The sequence below is a fragment of the Somniosus microcephalus genome, chromosome 5 (genome assembly GCF_052327205.1).
Source record: "Somniosus microcephalus isolate GS21.2 chromosome 5, FLI_Smic_1.0, whole genome shotgun sequence".
In the NCBI taxonomy this organism is placed as follows: domain Eukaryota; kingdom Metazoa; phylum Chordata; class Chondrichthyes; order Squaliformes; family Somniosidae; genus Somniosus; species Somniosus microcephalus.
This window is the reverse complement of record NC_140991.1, coordinates 142,187,688-142,206,604: the sequence shown is the minus strand read 5'-3', so window position 1 is coordinate 142,206,604 and position 18,917 is coordinate 142,187,688.

The following is an 18,917-nucleotide window of genomic DNA, read 5'->3' as shown; positions in this document are numbered from 1 at the left end:
GGTACGTTATGTCTCACCATTCACTGCAACTCACTAAGCCACTTCAAGAGGTGCACACAAATCCGTTCAAGACCAGAAAGTGTTGAAAATAAAGATTTCAATGTTTGACAACACATTAATAGAAACTTTACATAAACTTGGGATAAAACACCCAAGTGCCTACCCTTGTGTGTTGTTAGTTGGTATGATTGCACTAGGATGAGGGTGAGTGTGAGGGGTGGCTAGTGAGATGGGGATGTGATAATGTAGATAGAGAGGGATGGGTGGAGGTGCAAGGTAAGTTGGTGTGAGTAAGGATGTGCAGGGGTAGGGTAGGGAAGGCAGAGTGATGGGGATGTAACGAGAGGCACAACAATGACGTTGTGTGTGGCTTTGTACTAACGTTTCGTGATCTACTGAGATCATTGAAATGTTTGCGGCACTGCTCCCAGGTCCTCCTCACCACATCCATGCTTGTGCCCTCCTATGCAGTGTGCAATCAGGCTGTTTTGGACTCCTGGGGAAGTGTCTTCTGCCCATCGGAAGGGAAGAGGACCTCCCTGCGTGTTATGATTCCCTCCATAAGCATAAGGAGGGAGTCATGGGAGAACATGGGTGCAGCCCTCTGCCTCTGTGCAGTGCTTGTCAGTGTTTGCAGCACTCCAATGCTATAGAACACTGACAGCACAAATGTCAAAAGAAAGTTGGCTATGGTCCCTTTAAGGAAACCGGCTAATGACGCGCCATGACGCATCACCAAACCTGCTTCCTCTAATTGGGCCGGGAAACGTGCTGGGTGGGCTTAACAAGCCCTATCAACGTAAATTCATTTTAGACAGTGGGATGGGGCCAGCAGTGGGTCCGCGACCTGCCACCGACATCGTCCGCACCAGGCCTGCCAAGGTGAGCAAAATCCCGGCCAAAGAGTCTGCAAAGGGATATAGACCGGTTAAGTGAGTGGGCAATAAGGTGGCAGATGGAGTATAATGTGGGGAAATGTGAGGTTATTCACTTTTATAGGAAGAATAGAGAAATAGAATATTTTTTAAATGGTGAGAAACTTTTAAATGTTCGTGATCAGAGAGATTTAGGTGTCCTCGTACAGGAAACATAGAGAGTTAGCATGCAGGTGCAGCAAGCAATTAGGCATGTTGGTTTTTATTGCAAGGGGGTTGGAATGCAAGAGTAAAGAAGTCTTGCTACAATTGTACAGGGCCTTGTTGAGACCACACCTGGAGTACTGTGTACAGTTTTGGTCTCATTATCTGAGGAGGCAGTGCAACGAAGGTTCACTAGATTGATTCCTGGGATGAGAGGGCTGTCCTATGATGAGAGGTTGTGTAGAATGAGCCTAAACTCTGTGGAGTATAGAAGAATGAGAGGTGATCTCATTGAAACATACAAGATTCTGAAGGGGATTGACAGGGTAGATGCTGAGAGGTTGTTTCCCCTGGCTGGAGTGTCTAGAACTATGGGGCATAGTCTCAGGGTAAGGGGTAGCCCATTTAAGACTGAGATGAGGATGTATTTCTTCACTCAGAGGGTTGAGAATTTTTGGAATTCTCTAGCTCAGAGGGCTGTGAATGATGAGTCTTTGAGTATATTCAAAGCTGAGATTGATAGATTTTTGGACTCTAGGGGAATCAAAGGATATGGAGATCGGGCGGGAAAGTAGAGTTGAGGTCGATGATCACCCATGATCTTATTGAATGGCGGAACAGGCTCGAGGGGCCGTATGGCCTACTCCTGCTCATAATTCTTTTGTTCTTATATTCTTACTCTTTGTGGAAACATTGTAAGCCTCTTCTTTTAATCTAATACTACCTTTAACTTCTCTGGTTCCCCATGATTGTACCACTTTTCCATTCGAGTTTTCATTCCTCAAGGGAATGTATATTCATTGACAGTTGTGAATTATTTATTTAAATGTTTGCCATTGCTTATCCACCATCATATCTTTTAATCTAATTTCCCAATCTACCTCAGCCAACAACAACAACAACTTGTATTTATATAACGCCTTTAACGTAGTAAAATGTCCCAAGGTGCTGCACAGGAGTATTATAAGACAAAAAATTTGACACCGAGCCACATAAGGAGAAATTAGGACAGGTGACCAAAAGCTTGGTCAACGAGGTAGGTTTTAAGGAGTGTCTTAAAGGAGGAAAGAGGCGGAGAGGTTTAGGCAGGGAATTCCAGAGCTTAGGGCCTAGGCAACAGAAGGCACGGCCACCAATGATTGAGCAATTATAATCAGGGATGCTCAAGAGAGCAAAATTAGAGGAACGCAGATATCTCTGGGGGCTGTGGGGCTGAAGGAGATTACAGAGATAGGGAGGGGCGAGGCCACAGAGGGATTTGAAAACAATGTTGAGAATTTTGAAATCGAGGCGCTGCTTAACCGGGAGCCAATTTAGTTCAGCGAGCACAGAGGTGATGGGCGAATGGGACTTGGTGCGAGTTAGGACACGAGCAGCCGAGTTTTGGATGATCTCAAGTTTATGTAGAGCACCTAGCCACTCATACTTCTGTGACCGAGCTGGCCGAGTCCTGAAGGACATAACTGCCAGTCAGGGCCTGCGACAGGTGGTGAGAGAACCAACATGAAGGAAAAACCTACTTGACCTCGTCCAAATCAATCTACCTGTCGCAGTTGCATCTGTCCATGGCAGTATTGGTAGTAGTGACCACCGCACAGTTATTGTGGAGACGAAGTTCCGTCTTCACACTGAGGACACCCTCCATTGTGTGGTGTGGCACTACCGCCGTGCTAAATGGGATAGATTCAGAACAGATCTAGCAGCTGAAAACTGGGCATCCAAGAGGCGCTGTGGGCCATCAGCAGCAGCAGAATTGTATTCTACCACAATTTGTAATGTCATGGCCCAGCATATGCCTCACTCTACTATTACCATCAAGTCTGGGGGCCAACCCTGGTTCAATAAGGAGTGTAGAAGAGCATGCCAGGAGCAGCACCAGGCGTACCTAAAAATGCGGTGCCAACCTGGGGAAGCTGCAACACAGGACTACATGCATGATAAAAAGTGGAAGCAGCATGCTATAGACAGGGCTAAGCGATCCCACAATCAACGGATCAGATCAAAGCTCTGCAGTCCTGCCACATCCAGTCGTGAATTGTGGTGGATCATTAAACAACTAATGGGAGGAGGAGGCTCCATGAATATCTCCATTCCCAATGATGGTGGACCCAGCACGTGAGTGCAAAAGACAAGGCTGGAGCGTTTGCAACCATCTTCAGCCAGAAGTGCCGAGTGGATGACCCATATCGACCTACTCCTGAGGTCCCCACCATCACAGAAGCCAGTCTTCAGTCAATTCGATTCACCCCTCATGATTTCAAGAAATGGCTGAGCGCACTGGATACAGCAAAGGCTGTGGGCCCTGACAACATCCCGGCTACCGTGCTGAAGACTTGTGCTTCAGAACTAGCCACGCCTCTAGCCAAGCTGTTCCAGTACAGCTACAACACTGGTATCTATCCGGCAATGTGGAAAACTGCCCAGGTATGTCCTGTCCGCAAAAAGCAGGACAAATCCGACCCGGCCAGTTACCGCCCCATCAGTCTACTCTCAATCATCAGCAAAGTGATGGAAGGTGTCATCGACAGTGCTATCAAGCAGCATTTACTCACCAATAACCTGCTCACTGATGCCCAGTTTGGGTTCCGCCAAGACCACTCGGCTCTTGACCTCATTACAGCCTTGGTCCAAACAAGGACAAAGGAGCTGAATTCCAGAGGTGAGGTGAGAGTGACTGCTCTTGACATCAAGGCAGCATTTGATCAAGTGTGGCATCAAGGAGCCCTAGTAAAACTGAAGTCAATGGGAATCGGGTAGAAAACTCTCCACTGGCTGGAGTCATACCTAACACAAAGGAAGATGGTTGTGGTGATTGAAGGTCAAACATCACAGCCCCAGGACATCACAGCAGGAGTTCCTCAGGGCAGTGTCCGAGGCCCAACCATCTTCAGTTGCTTCATCAATGACTTTCCCTCCAACATAAGGTCAGAAATGGGGATGTTCGCTGATGACTGCACAGTGTTCAGCGCCAATCACAACTCCTCAGATAATGAAGCAGTCCATGCCCGCATGCAACAAGACCTGGCCGATGTTCAGGCTTGGGCTGATAAGTGGCAGGTAACATTCGCGCCACACAAGTGCCAGGCAATGACTATCTCCAACAAGCGAGAGTCTAATCACCTCGTCTTAACATTCAATGGCATTACCATCACTGAATCCCCCACCATTAACATCCTGGGGGTCACCATTGACCAAAAACTTAACTGGGCCAGCCACATAAATACTGTGGCAACAAGAGCAGGTCAGAGGCTAGGTATTCTGCGGCGAGTGTCTCACCTCCTGCCTCCCCAAAGCCTTTCCACCATCTACAATGCACAAGTAAGGAGTGTGATGGAATACTCTCCACTTGTCTGGATGAGTGCAGCTCCAACTACACTCAAGAAGCTCAACACCATCCAGGACAAAGCAGCCCGCTTGATTGGTACCCCATCCACCACCTTGAACATTCACTCCCTCCACCACCGACGTACAATGGCTGCAGTGCGTACCATCTACAAGATGCACTGCAGCAACTCGCCAAGGCTTCTTCGGCAGCACCTCCCAAACCCGCGACCTCTTCCACTTAGGACAAGGGCAGCAGGCGCATGGGAAAACCACCACTTACAAGTTCCCCTCCAAGTCACACACGATCCTTCATTGTTGCTGGGTCAAAATCCTGTAACTCCCTCCCTAACAACACTGTGGGAGTACCTTCACCACACGGACTGCAGCGGTTCAAGAAGGCGGCTAACCACCATCTTCTCAAGGGCAACTAGGGATGGGCAATAAATGCTGGCCTTGCCAGCAATGCCCACATCCCATAATTAAGTTAAAAAAAATTGGCTTTGTTTAAATTTAAGATCCTAGTTTCGGACTCAACCACATCACTCTCAAACTTAAGATGAAATTCTATCATATTATAATGACTCTTCTCCAGAGGATCCTTTACTATAAGATTATTACTCATTAACCCTGTCTCATTACACAATACTAGATCTAAAATAGCCTGTTCCATAGTTGGTTCCTCAACTTATTGGCCCGGATTTCCCGGGGTCTATGAGCAAGTACACGACACTATTGTAATTGCTCCACAAGTTCCGGGTTTCCACATGCGCTGCGCATGCATGAAAACCCGGAACTTACGATCTGTCAAGTTTCAGCTTGACAGACCATCCACATGTGCAGGAAATGGACATTTGCTGGTACAGAATCGGTTTATTTGCCCAACTACTGCCCAGCGAATGTCCACAAAAGCCTTACGGCTAGAAATAATAGATGCATTGCTGGTCATCTTCCAAAATTCTATAGACTCTGGAACAGTTCCCATGGATTGGAGGTGTTCTGGACCAATGGACCTTTTACATGCAGTGAACATTTTATGTGTGCAGATAACACCCTCTGGTGGTGGTTATTGTGTTAACAGTTTGTATGCTGGAAAGGTCATCTGATCTTTCTTCCTGTGTGAGGTCATTTGACCTTTGTTCCTTTCTTCCTGTGTAACACAGGAAGTAGAATTCCAGGAAGAACCTGGCAGTAATGGAGGATTCCATAAGGGTTTTACAATCCAATGTAATCTGATTTCATATGTTAGGCCAAGCGCAATATCTGTGAGTATCTTTGTTCCTTAGCATAATAGCAATGTTGTCAGAGTAATATTTTGATAACACTATGTTTATAAAAGGTTAATATTTGATAGTTATAGAAGTTAGTCCAAATGTTAGTTAGTTATACAATTAGTCTATTCTACTGTTGTAAATATGTTTATATCTTATGTAATATCGAATGTATAGTACTCAGTTTATGTACAAAACATACTTTGTCTTTGTTTACAGTTTCACAAGTTTGTTCAAGTAAAGCTTCAAAACAGCAACCGGCTTCAGAAGAATTATTTTTGAATAAGTGTTTAACTTGCTGGATAACTAGATAGGAGCACGTCTAGTGCGGCCAGTACAGGAGGGTAGCTAATGTAACCCCATTATTCAAAAAAGGTGGTAGAGAGAAAACGGGGAATTACAGACCGGTAAGCCTGACATCGGTAGTGGGGAAAATGCTAGAGTCCATTATAAAAGATGTAATAGCAGAGCACTTGAAAAACAGTGGCAGGATTGGACAAAGTCAACATGGATTTACAAAAATAACAACAGAAGATGCTGGAAATACTCAGCAGGCCAGGCAGCATCCGTGGAGAGAGAAACAGAGTTAACGTTTCAGGTCTGGGACCCTTCATCAGAACTGGAAAAAGCTGGAGATGTAACAGATATTAAGCAGGTGCAGAGACTGGGGAGGGGGTGGTGATTAGGAGGGGTGGAAGGAATAGAAAGAATACCCTGTACTTTTGTAAGGTAGGAAAGATAAAATATTGCAAATGGGAATGGCAAAAATCATACTGCATGAAAAATGGGGGCAGGGATAATTATCTGAAATTATTGAACTCAATGTTGAGTCCGGCAGGCTGCAAAGTGCCTAATCGAAAGATGAGGTGCTGTTCTTTGAGCTTACGTTGAGCTTGATTGGAACAATGCAGTAGCCCGAGGACAGAGAGATCAGAGTGAGAGTGAAGCGGTGAATTAAAGTGACAGGCGACCGGAAGCTTTCGATTGGGCACTTTGCAGCCTGCTGGACTCAACATTGACTTCAACAATTTCAGGTAATTATCCCTGCCCCCATTTTTCATGCAGTGTGATTTTTGCCACTCCCATTTGTAATGTATGTACCTTTAAGGGAGAGAACTACTTTTTAAAGCTCCTGTATACTGTGTACCGGCAGTGACCACACCTGTATATAAACCCTGAGTAGTGATCTGTAGAGTTAGTTCTAGAGTAACCCTCATTCAGTAAACACCTGTTGAATCGTTCCCTGCAGTCTTTTGTCTGATTATTGAAGGACAAACATTAAGATACACGGATCTAACAGTGGCGACGAGCAAGTTCGAACCTACCTGCAACTCCGCATCACCTCCCAGGGATTCGCTCCTGGAGAACAGTGGAAGAAGGTCGAGTCCAGAAGCACGGGCGTCGACCACGGGCAACCGCCCAGTCATCCAGCAGAGATTTGAGCATCGCAGGGGAGGCTGTTGAGAGCCAGGCTTGGCTTTCCAGTCACGGTGGTCCAGCGAAACGGGCTGGCAACAGGTACTGCGCAGACCGTTTCCGGACAGCGGTGGGCTAGAGCCCGACCGAGAAGCACAGAAAAAGGCTGAGCAGAGTCGACGGGGGAGAGAGAGAGGGCAGAGCGCACAGGGCGCAGCCGGTGTTCAGGACTGAGCGGCGTCAATGGGGGAGAGAGACGAGAGAGAGCAGAGCGCAGCCGGTGCTCAAGGGCCGAGCAGCGTCGACGGGGGTGAGAGAGAGGGCAGAGCGCACATGGCGCAGCCGGTGTTCAAGGGCCGAGCAACATCAACGGGGGAGAGAGACGAGAGAGAGCAGAGTGCAGCTGGTGTTCAAGGGCCGAGCAGCGTCAACGGGGGAGAGAGGCGCGCAGGAAAACGCGAGGCACTGCCATTGCCACAAGGACCGCAGAGAGCGGCGTTGGCAGCAGCGCAGGAGCAGTGCACGAAACCCACAGGGCGTCGCCATTTGCCACGAGGACAGCCGAGAGCGGCGTTGGCAGCAGCGCGTGAGACGCCATTTTAAGCCGCAGCGGGGAAGAAAGGAAAGCGTGGGAGACACCATTTTAAGCCAGTCTAACCACACCCAAAAATGCCGAAGAGCGGCAGTATCATAGCGTTCGACAATGAAGTCGAAGATTGGACGACATATGTCGAACGCATAGAAATATACTGCAAGGCGAATGAAGTGCCAGATGACAAGAAAGCGCTGGTATTGTTGAATTCAATGGGTGCAAAAACATATGGCTTACTATGAAACCTAGTAACCCCAGAGAAGCCAGTAGAAAAGGATTTTGAAAACATAGTGTCAATCCTACAGGACCACTTAAACCCCACACTGCTGCTGATAGCAGAAAGATTTAAGTTTCACAAAAGGAACCAGCATAAAGATGAAAGTAATGCTGAGTATTTAACGGAACTGCGCAAGCTATCGAAACACTGCCAGATTGGAACGGGACTAGCAGATACTTTAAGGGACAAGTTTGTGTGTGGGCTTCAAAGTGAAGGAACCCAGAAACGGCTTCTATCAGAAAAGGATCTTACGTTAGACACAGGCTTTCAGCATTGCAGTATCACACGAAGCAGCAGCACGGGGCGCTGCAGAGATACAACAGAGACCGCAAGAATATGGCACAAATGAAATGTCATACAGAACAGTGAAGTGCTATCACTGCGGCAGAACAACACATGACCATAATGATTGCTGGTTCAAGGGCAAAGTGTGCAGACTGTGTGGAAAAGTAGGACACATAACAAGAGTCTGCAGGTCGGGAAAGAAAACCAGCAGCAAGAAATCTCCACAGGAGAAGTACAAGAAGGTACATAAGGTGACGGAGAGTAGTTCAGATGAACAGAAGAGTGATACAGACTCCAGAAGCAAGGAGCTGGGTTGTCTGAAACTACATAATGTGATCAAAACGGAGGATCACCAAACTATCTGGGTCACGCTCAAGATAGCAGGAGTCCAAGTGAAAATGGAATTGGACACAGGATCAGCCCTAACAGTCATAAACCGAAGGGACTACAAGCGGCTATTCTCACATATACCCTTGAGAGATACAAAGATTGTCTTGAAGACGTACACAGGGCAAAAAGTCTACCCCAAAGGAAAAATAAGGGTGAATGTTATATGTAACGGCAAGGAAACACCAAAAATGGACCTATATGTATTGCCAGATGGAGGACCACCACTACTAGGACGTGAATGGATCTGGAAGATACAGCTAGATTGGCATTCCATACAGGCACTGACTGTGGCTGACAAAAAGGATGATGACATCACACCTGGGCGACTGTCAAAGATCCTAACTGACGCGAAAGTAGTGTTCCAGCAAGGACTCGGAACACTAAAAGGCATGACAGCGATGATTAAAATTGAAGAAAACGCAAGCACAACATTTTTTAAGACCAGACCGGTACCTTATGCAAACCGCCCAGCCGTCGAAGCAGAGCTGGAGAGTCTGGAACATTCAGGTGTACTGTCCAAGGTAGAGTGGAGCGAGTGGGCTACACCCATCGTCCCTGTGATGAAAAAGTCGTTGAGCAGCACGCCTGGGGAACCAAGGAAGGTTCGCATCTGTGGGGACTTTAAGGTAACAGTGAACCCGGTCCTTCACACCGTACAATATCCACTTCCGCGGATTGAAGATATTTTCGCCTCGCTATCTGGAGGGAAACGCTTCACTAAGATTGATCTGGCCCAGGCGTATCTGCAAATGGAGGTAGAAGAAGCATCAAAAAAATACCTCACAATCAACACCCATAAAGGTCTCTACCAATAAAACCAGCTGGTATTCGGGGTAGCATCAGCTCCAGCTATATGGCAGAGGGCAATGGAACAAGTCCTGCAAGGGATCCCAGGGACCCAGTGTTATTTGGATGACATCCTGGTCACGGGCGAAAATGACAGTGATCACCTTGCCAACCTGGAGCAGGTGCTCACTAGATTGCAGTAATATGGGCTCCGAGCTAACCGGCCCAAATGCGAGTTTTTTAGAAAACAGATCTTGTATTGGGGCCATGTTATCGATAAAGAGGGGTTACATAAGTCCCCAGAGAAGATTGAGGCAGTAGTCAAGGCTCCAGCACCGGAAAATGTGTCACAACTGAGGTCGTTCCTTGGGCTGGTAAACTACTACCATAAGTTCTTGCCAAATTTGTCTACAATATTACACCCACTGAACACCCTACTGCAAACTGGGGTGCCATGGAAGTGGAGTGACGAATGTAGACGAGCTTTCCAGAAGAGCAAAACACTAATCACATCGAAAGAGGTATTGGCCCATTACAACCCGGCATTACCAATTCGGTTGGCATGTGATGCGTCACCCTACGGCATTGGAGCGGTGCTGTCGCACAAATTCCCGGACGGGTTGGAGAGGTCAGTAGCCTTTGCATCTCGGTCACTAACCTCAGCCGAGCGTAACTACGCCCAGATTGACAGGAAGGCCCTCAGGCTAGTGTGGGGAGCGAAAAAGTTCAACCACTATCTGCACGGGCAGAAATTCACCTTGCTGACTGACCACCAACCAGTTGTCTCCATCTTTAATCCAAAGAAGGGCGTTCCGGTGATGACTGCGCAACGGCTACAAAGATGGTCCCTTTTTCTAGGGGCGCACCAATATGAAATCGAGTATAAGGGCACGAAACAGCATGGAAACACTCATGGGCTATCACGCCTGCCACTGCCTACTGCGGAGGAAGCACCAGCAGTGGATCCTGTCGAAATATTTCATTCGACTATAATTGAATGCTTGCCAGTAACTAACGCTGGTATAGAGAAGGAGACCTGAAATGACCCGACACTGTCTCGGGTATATGATTTGACGGTGAAGGGATGGCCAGCACATGGCGACTCACTGTTGCCAGCATTCTCATCCAGAAGAGAACAGCTGTCAGTATGCCAGGGGACCTTGATGTGTGGATCCCGAGTGGTAATTCCACCCAAGTTAAGGGAGAGAGTGCTCAATGAGCTTCACGAAGGTCATCTGGGAGGGGTGAAAATGAAAAGCCTTGCTAGGGCTTATGTGTGGTGGCCGGGGATCGATCAGCAAATCGAGGACCTGACAAAGAGCTGCTCAGGATGCCAGAAGGTCCAAAATGCACCACCACATGCCCCTCTACACCCATGGGAGTGGCCCTCATCTCCATGGTAACGGGTGCATATTGATTTTGCTGGTCCATTCGTGGACTCAATGTTTTTAATAGCTGTGGATGCGCACTCGAAATGGCCTGAGGTGATCAAAATGTCCTCCACCACCACGGAGAAAACTATTGCAGTCCTACGGACCACTTTTGCCAGGAACGGCTTGCCAGAGCAGATTTGCTCTGATAACGGACCACAGTTTGTGTCCGAAGAGTTTCGAAGATTTATGAAAAGGAATGGGGTAAGGCATTACACATCCGCCCCGTATCATCCAGCCACAAATGGATTGGCTGAGAGGTTCGTACAAACCTTTAAGAAGGCAATAAAGGCTATGTACAATGACAACATTCCGCTGCAGCACAAGGTGGACAATTTCCTGCACATGCAGTCACCAACCAGGCCCCAGCCATGATGTTCTTTAACCGAAGGTTAAGATCTCGCCTGGATTTGCTCAGACCAAACGTACGAAGAGATGTTGAGAGTAAGCAATTCCAGCACATCCATGAGAAGCCAACAAGGAGCTTCAATGTAGGGCAACCAGTCTTGGCCCGCGACTACCGAACAGAAAAATGGCAGCCAGGAACGATATGCACATGGCAGGGTCCACTAATGTACACAGTGGATGTTGGGGAGAGCATCGTAAGACGCCATGCTGACCAGATCCTAGAGTCACAGGAACAAGTCAACCCCATGCCTCGCCCATACGTACCTGGTGATGAACCCGATGTACAGGTCGCATCTACCCCAGAAACAGTAGCATCGGAAGCTGATGAACCAACTGACGACAGGGGGCCAGAATCGCCTCTGCACCAAGAGCAAGACACTCGGGAAAGGCGCTATCCAGAAAGGATCAGGAAGCCTCCCCAAAGACTAAATTTATAAATAGACTATTTTCAGCTAATGTTGCATGCTAAAAGTGTTAATTGTAATTAGTTTGATATTTAATTGTTAAATGAGTGTTATGGTACTGTTAATCTAAAAAGGGAGGAATTGTAATGTATGTACCTTTAAGGGAGAGAACTACTTTTTAGAGCTCCTGTATACTGTAGTACCGGCAGTGACCACCCCTGTATATAAACCCTGAGTAGTGATCTGTATAGTTAGTTCTAGAGTAACCCTCATTCAGTAAACACCTGTTGAATCGTTCCCTGCAGTCTTTTGTCTGATTATTGAAGGACAAACATTAAGATACACGGATCTAACACCACTTGCAATATTTTACCTTTCCTGCCTTACAAAAGTACAGGGTGTTCTTTCTATTCCTTCCACCACTCCTAACATCCCCCCCCCCCCGTCTCTGCACCTGCTTAATATCTGTTACATCTCCAGCTTTTTCCAGTTCTGATGAAGGGTCCCAGACCTGAAGCGTTAACTCTGTTTCTCTCTCCACGGATGCTGCCTGGCCTGCTGAGTATTTCCAGCATCTTCTGTTGTTATTTCAGATTTCCAGCATCCGCAGTATTTTGCTATTATATATGGATTTACAAAAGGTAAATTGTGCTTGACTAATCTGCTGGAATTTTTTGAGGATGTAACTTATAGAATAGATAAGTGAGAACCAGAGGATGTGGTGTATCTGGACTTTCAGAAGGCTTTCGATAAGGTCCTGCATAAGAGATTAGCGTGTAAAGTTAAAGCACATGGGATTGTGGGTAAGGTACTGACTTGGATAGAGAACTGGTTGGCAGACAGGAAGCAAAGAGTTGGAATAAACGGGTCTTTCTCAGAGTGGCAGGCAGTGACCAGTGGGGTACCGCAGGGAACGGTGCTAGGACCCCAGCTATTCACAATACAGTATATATATGATCTAGACGAGGGAACTAGATGTAATATCTCCAAGTTTGCAGATGACACAAAGCTGGGTGGGCGTGCGTGCTGTGAGGAGGATGCCGAGAAACTCCAGTATGATTTGGACAGGTTGGGTGATTGGGCAGATGCATAGCAGATGCACTATAATGTGGATAAATGCGAGGTTATCCACTTTGGTGGCAAAAACAGGAAGGCAGATTATTATCTGAATAGCAATAGATTGGGAAAAGGGGAAGTGCAACGAGGCCTGGGCGTCCTTGTGCACCAGTCGCTGAAGGTAAGCATGCAGGTGCAGCAGGCAGTTAAGAAGGCAAATGGTATGTTGGCCTTCATAGCGAGAGGATTCGAGTACAGGAGCAAGGATGCCTTGCTGCAGTGGTACAGGGCCTTGGTGAGACCACAGCTTGAGTATTGTGTGCCGTTTTGGTCGCCTTACCTGAGGAAGGATGTTCTTGCCATGGAGGGAGTGCAGCGAAGATTCACCAGACTGATACCTGGGATGGCAGGAATGACGTATGAGGAGAGATTGGGTCGATTGGGCTTATATTCGCTGGAGTTTTGAAGAATGAGAGGGGATCTCATTGAAACTTATAAAATTCTAACAGGACTAGACAGGCTAGATGAAGGAAGGAGGAGTCCAGAACCAAGGGTCACAGTCTAAAGATAAGGGGTAAGCCATTTAGGACAGAGATGAGGAGGAATTTCTTCACCCAGAAAGTGGTGAACCTGTGGAATTCTCTACCACAGAAGGCAGTTGAGGCCAATTCATTAAATATATTGAAGAAGGAGTTAGATATATTTCTTAAGGCTAAAGGGATCAAGGGATTTGGGGAGAAAGCAGGGACAGGGTACTGAATTTGGATGATCAGCCATGATCTCATTAAATGGCAGAACAGGCTCGAGGGGCTGAATGGCCTACTCCTGCTCCTATCTTCTATGTTTCTATGTTTCTGTTTCTATGTAAAAGCATGTGTAGGGCCTTCTTTTGCCAGCATGTTTAAGTGATGTTAAAAAATTATTTTAATATTTATTTATTTAATAAATATTAAAATAATTTTTTAAAATTACTTAAAACATTCACAAACCTTTAAAATTAGTTTAGGTTACTTTTGGCCCCTTTAAAAATGCTTACATTTATTTTTCAAAATATTTAATTTTTGTTTTAATTGTTTAATTAAATTGTATTTTAATTCATTTTAAACATATGGCAATTTATTTTTATTTAGGTTGTGTGAAAGTGTGTTTTTTATGTAATTCCTATTATACTTACGGGGATTCCCTACGTAAATGGAATCCCCATACGCATAATGGGAATCCCCCTTTTTGGTTGGTTGGGCCGGCCCACGTGATTTCAGGGACGCTTGTGAACCGCCTGTGCCCCTGGGATACGTGGGCCTTTGCGCAGGCATACGCCTGCAGGCCCAGGGCTGCAAGAGTCCGAAGATACGGAGGCACCAGGTAGGTGTATACTTTTCTTACAGATTGGAGGCATTCGATCGCAATTTCAGGTCCATTGTTCTAGAAAACTGTCTTGAATGCATTCTTTGAACTTGCCTTAAAGCTACTTTTGCTAATTTGGTTTGCCCAGTCTATATGAAGATTAAAGTCCCCAGGATTATTGCATTACGCTTGTTACGTTCTCATATGATTACTGTTAGGGAGCCTGTAAACTACACCCACCAGTGTTTTCTGCCCTTTGTTATTTCTTTGCTCCATCCATACTTCTTCGACATCTGATTTTCTGGCTAAGATCACTTCCCACTCCTGCCTTTATCTCATCCCTTATTATCAGGACTACCCCCCTCATTTTCCATTTTGCCTATCTTTTCTAAAAGTCAAGTAACCTGGAATATTTAGTTCCCATCTTTGGTCACCCTGCAACCATACTGAGTACAAGAGGTGCAGAGTTGAACATATATGGGACACAACGGGCTCCCAGATCTGCTGGACCACATTCAGGCCCTGGTCTCCTCTGCCAAAAATGCTACTACCCCAGGACCATCAGGGCCTCACTCCTCCCAATCTCTGTAACCTCCTACAGCCTGTAAGAAGTCACACAACACCAGGTTATAGTCCAACAGTTTTATTTGAAATCACAAGCTTTCGGAGCACTGCTCCTTCATCAGATGAAGTGGAGCGATGTATAAAGACACAGCTTATATAGTCAGAGAATAATACCAGATGATTACAGGTAATCTTTCTAACTGTCATTTATCACACCTCGGCAGGGAGATAATCACAGCAATCAAAGGTGTGAATGGTGTCCAAACAGGTCAGTCAGGAAAACATTACATCAAAGAACAATGAGGTGGGGTCACAAGGGGTCAAATGTTGCAGATGCTGGGGTCTGCATGAAAAACAAAAAACAGACAAAAAAACATTTTTTTTGCTGGAAATCACAGCAGGTCCGGCTGCATCTGTGTGGAGAGAACAAGCCAACGACGACTCGAGTCTGGATGACCCTACATCAGGTGGGGTTACATGTAGCGTGACATGAACCCAAGATCCCGGTTGAGGCCGTTCTCATGAGTGCGGAACTTGGCTATCAGTTTCTGCTCTACGATTTTGCGTTGTCGTGTGTCTCGAAGGCCGCCTTGGAGAATGCTTACCCGAAGATCGGAGGCTGATGTCCTTGACTGCTGAAGTGTTCCCTGTCTGGGAGGGAACACTCCTGCCTGGCGATTGTTGCGCGGTGTCCGTTCATCCATTGTCGCAGTGTCTGCATGGTCTCGCCGATGTACCATGCTCCAGGCCATCCTTTCCTGCAATGTATGAGGTAGACAACGTTGGCCGAGTCACATGAGTATGTACCATTGTAGGGGTTCGCAAAATTCCCCGATTTTCCCTGAAGATTGAAAAATATTGGTCCACATCGCGGACGAAGAATTGGGTGATGTGAATTGTCTACAATGTTTTAAAATGTGCCTAGAACCGCAAAAGACTGCTCTGAGATGGACAGAACGTGGACAACACCGGAGTCGAGGAGCTCTGTGGAAAATATTCACACACCTTAAGACAGTACTTTTATTAATAAAATTGTTCCCTGGAGTTTGGTGAATCAAAAGGGGTTTTAAAATGGCCATCAGTAAAAACATGGCAGAGACAATGGGGCTTGAAAAGGCAGCTCGAGTTGTCTGTATGAAAAAGTGGGAGGATACAGTGGCAGTCAAACCTGTCAATCAAACCAGGGAGTTTCCCTCTCAGAAGCACTTGAAGTTGCTTATTGACTTAAGGGATTAACCCACTTGAGACTAACGCAAAGACAATCGATTGAAACTGCTTCTGTTTACACAGCAATTCAGCCATTCAATAGCCCTTACACACACACAATGGATATATCTAAATTCCGGAAAAGGACTTTTGAAAGGGAACAGTTTAAGAATTGAATGGGTTTTTGAATCACCCATCATTCTGAACAATAGGGCAGTTGGATTCCCTTTTGTTTTAGCCCAGGTTGGATTCCCTTTTGTTTTAATCCAGCTGAGCTCTGGATGTGGGCGGGAACATTTTGGCCCCACAGTGCAGACACATTAACCCATTCCAACCACTTTGAATCAGCCAATCACAGTGTTTCTCTTGTATATTGGAACTTTGGGCGCGAATTTTGCAGACAGACTTTTTCAGCTATAAAGATAGCTCCTGAGAAGCTATCTCTCTTTTACTTCGCTGGACCACAGGTGAGCAGGGTTTCTGACTCCTCAGCAAGGCCACCTAGTAAGGAGTTAGGGGTGGTAATTAAGGGGGTATTGCTAAGATTGTTAAACTAACATTGTAGCCACTTACCCCTCATTTTTGCCGTCTGCCTTCCTCCATTTAAGCAATTTTACTGTAATTACTGTGTTCGTGTGGTATAGTTTCTTTTAGTTAATAAAGCTTGATTTTTCTCTCATCCAGATCATTTGTCCGTTTTAATATCATTAATTATAAGTCCTTCAGTCAGAACTGGAAGGTGGGGTAGTGATTCAAAACCGCTGTTTGGAAATTGGTTTACAGTGTAACAGCAAAAGGCTGCCTGACCAGGTGAATTACCGTAAACCAGGTAAGAGGTTGGAATTGGTCAGAGTGCAGGCAAAGGCTGCCTGACCAGGTAAATTACCTTAAACCAGTTAAAAGATGCCCCCCTACACCATGTACCTGGTGGGTGGTGTCCTCACGTGTGATGATGGTATCTGTGTTGATGATCTGGCATGTCTTGCAGAGGTTGCTGTGGCAGGGTTGCGTGGTGTCGTGGTCGCTGTTCTCCTGAAAGCTGGGTAATTTGCTGCGAGCGATGGTCTGTTTGAGGTTAAGCGGCTGTTTGAAGGCGAGTAGTGGAGGTGTGGGGATGGCCTTAGTGAGGTGTTCATCGTCATCGATGACATGTTGAAGGCTGCGAAGAACATGGCGTAGTTTCTCCGCTCCGGGGAAGTACTGGACGACGAAGGGTACTCTGTTGGTTGTGTCCCGTGTTTGCCTTCTGAGGAGGTCTATGCGATTTTTCGCTGTGGCCCGTCGGAACTGTCGATCGACGAGTTGAGCGTCATATCCCGTTCTTACAAGGGCGTCTTTCAGTGTCTGTAGGTGTCCATCGCGTTCCTCCTCGTCTGAGCAGATCCTGTGTATTCGCAGGGCTTGTCCATAGGGGATGGCTTCTTTAACGTGGTTAGGGTGGAAGCTGGAGAAGTGGAGCATCCTGAGGTTGTCCGTGGGCTTGCGGTAGAGTGAAGTGCTGAGGTGTCCGTCTTTGATGGAGATTCATGTGTCCAAGAGTGAAACCGATTCTGAGGAGTAGTCCATGGTGAGTTTGATGGTGGGATGGAACTTGTTGATGTTGTCGTGTAGTCTTTTCAGTGATTCTTCGCCGTGGGTCCATAGGAAGAAAATGTCGTCGATGTATCTGGTGTATAGCGTTGGTTGGAAGTCCTGTGCAGCGAAGAAGTCTCGCTCGAACTTGTGCATGAAGATGTTGGCGTATTGGGGTGTGAATTTGGTCCCCATGGCTGTTCCGTGTGTTTGGGTAAAGAACTGGTTGTCGAAGGTGAAGACATTGTGGTCAAGGATGAAGCGGATGAGTTGTAGGATGGCGTCTGGAGATTGGCTGTTGTTGGTGTTGAGTACTGAGGCTGTCGCAGCGATGCCATCATCGTGGGGGATACTGGTGTAGAGTGCCGAGATGTCCATCATGGCGAGGAGTGTTCCTGGTTCAACTGGCCCATGGGTGCTGAGTTTCTGTAAGAAGTCTGTAGTGTTGCGACAGAAGCTGTGGGTTCCCTGTACGATGGGTTTCAGGATGCCCTTGACGTATCCAGAGAGGTTCTCACACAGGGTTCCGTTGCCTGATATGATAGGACGTCCGGGTGTGTTGGCTTTGTGTATCTTTGGGAGGCAGTAGAAGTCTACCACGCGGGGAGTACGTGGGATGAGAGCGTGTAGGATGCTTTGAAGGTCTGGATCGAAGGTCTTCATCAGTCTGTTGAGTTGGCGGGTGTGTTCTTTGGTTGGATCTGCGGGTAACTGTCTGTAGTGTTCCTGGTTGCCCAGTTGTCGGTATGCTTCTTTGCAATTGTCCTTTCTGTTCTGTATGACGATGGCTCCTCGTCATCAAATCAGCAGACAAAGGAGGACTACACCTCAGTCCAACTGCGGCATCGCCACACCATGGCTCCTACAGCCTCACAACCCTCCAAGTAGTCTGCGTTCTACCAACTCTGGACTCTTGTGCATCTCTACCCCTTTTGCTCCACTATTGGAAGCTGTGCCCTCAGTCGTCTAGGCCCGAATCTCAGGAACTGTCAGGGCGACGTTGGTTCTGGACTCAAGTGCAGACAGACGAGGCGAGAAGCAGGTGTGCAGTCTTAAATAAAAGTACTTTCCTAGGATCACACAGGTAAACAGTTACAAACATAGGAGCGCTATACAAGCTACCACTAGGCAAATGGCTTGTCAAGACTGAGCACAGAGGGAAGAAACCACAGAACTTAAATACAAGCAAAAACAGGTGAAACCAATAAACCTGATAAAAGGCAGTTAAGTAAACTAGTAACAATTTAGCAAAAGGAAACAAACAAGTGAAGGTGCCATCTAGGGGTTACTGAGGGAACTAACCGGCACCCTCACAGGAACTCCCTCTCTAAATTTCTCTACCTCTCTTTCCTCCTTTAAGACTCTCCTTAAAACTGACCTTTTTGACCAAGATTTTAGTCACCTATCCTAATATCTCATTCTTTGGCTAGGTGTCAAGGTTTGTCTTATTACGTTTCTGTGAAGCACCTTGATATATTTTCCTCCATTAAAGGCGCTATATAAATGCAAACTGTTG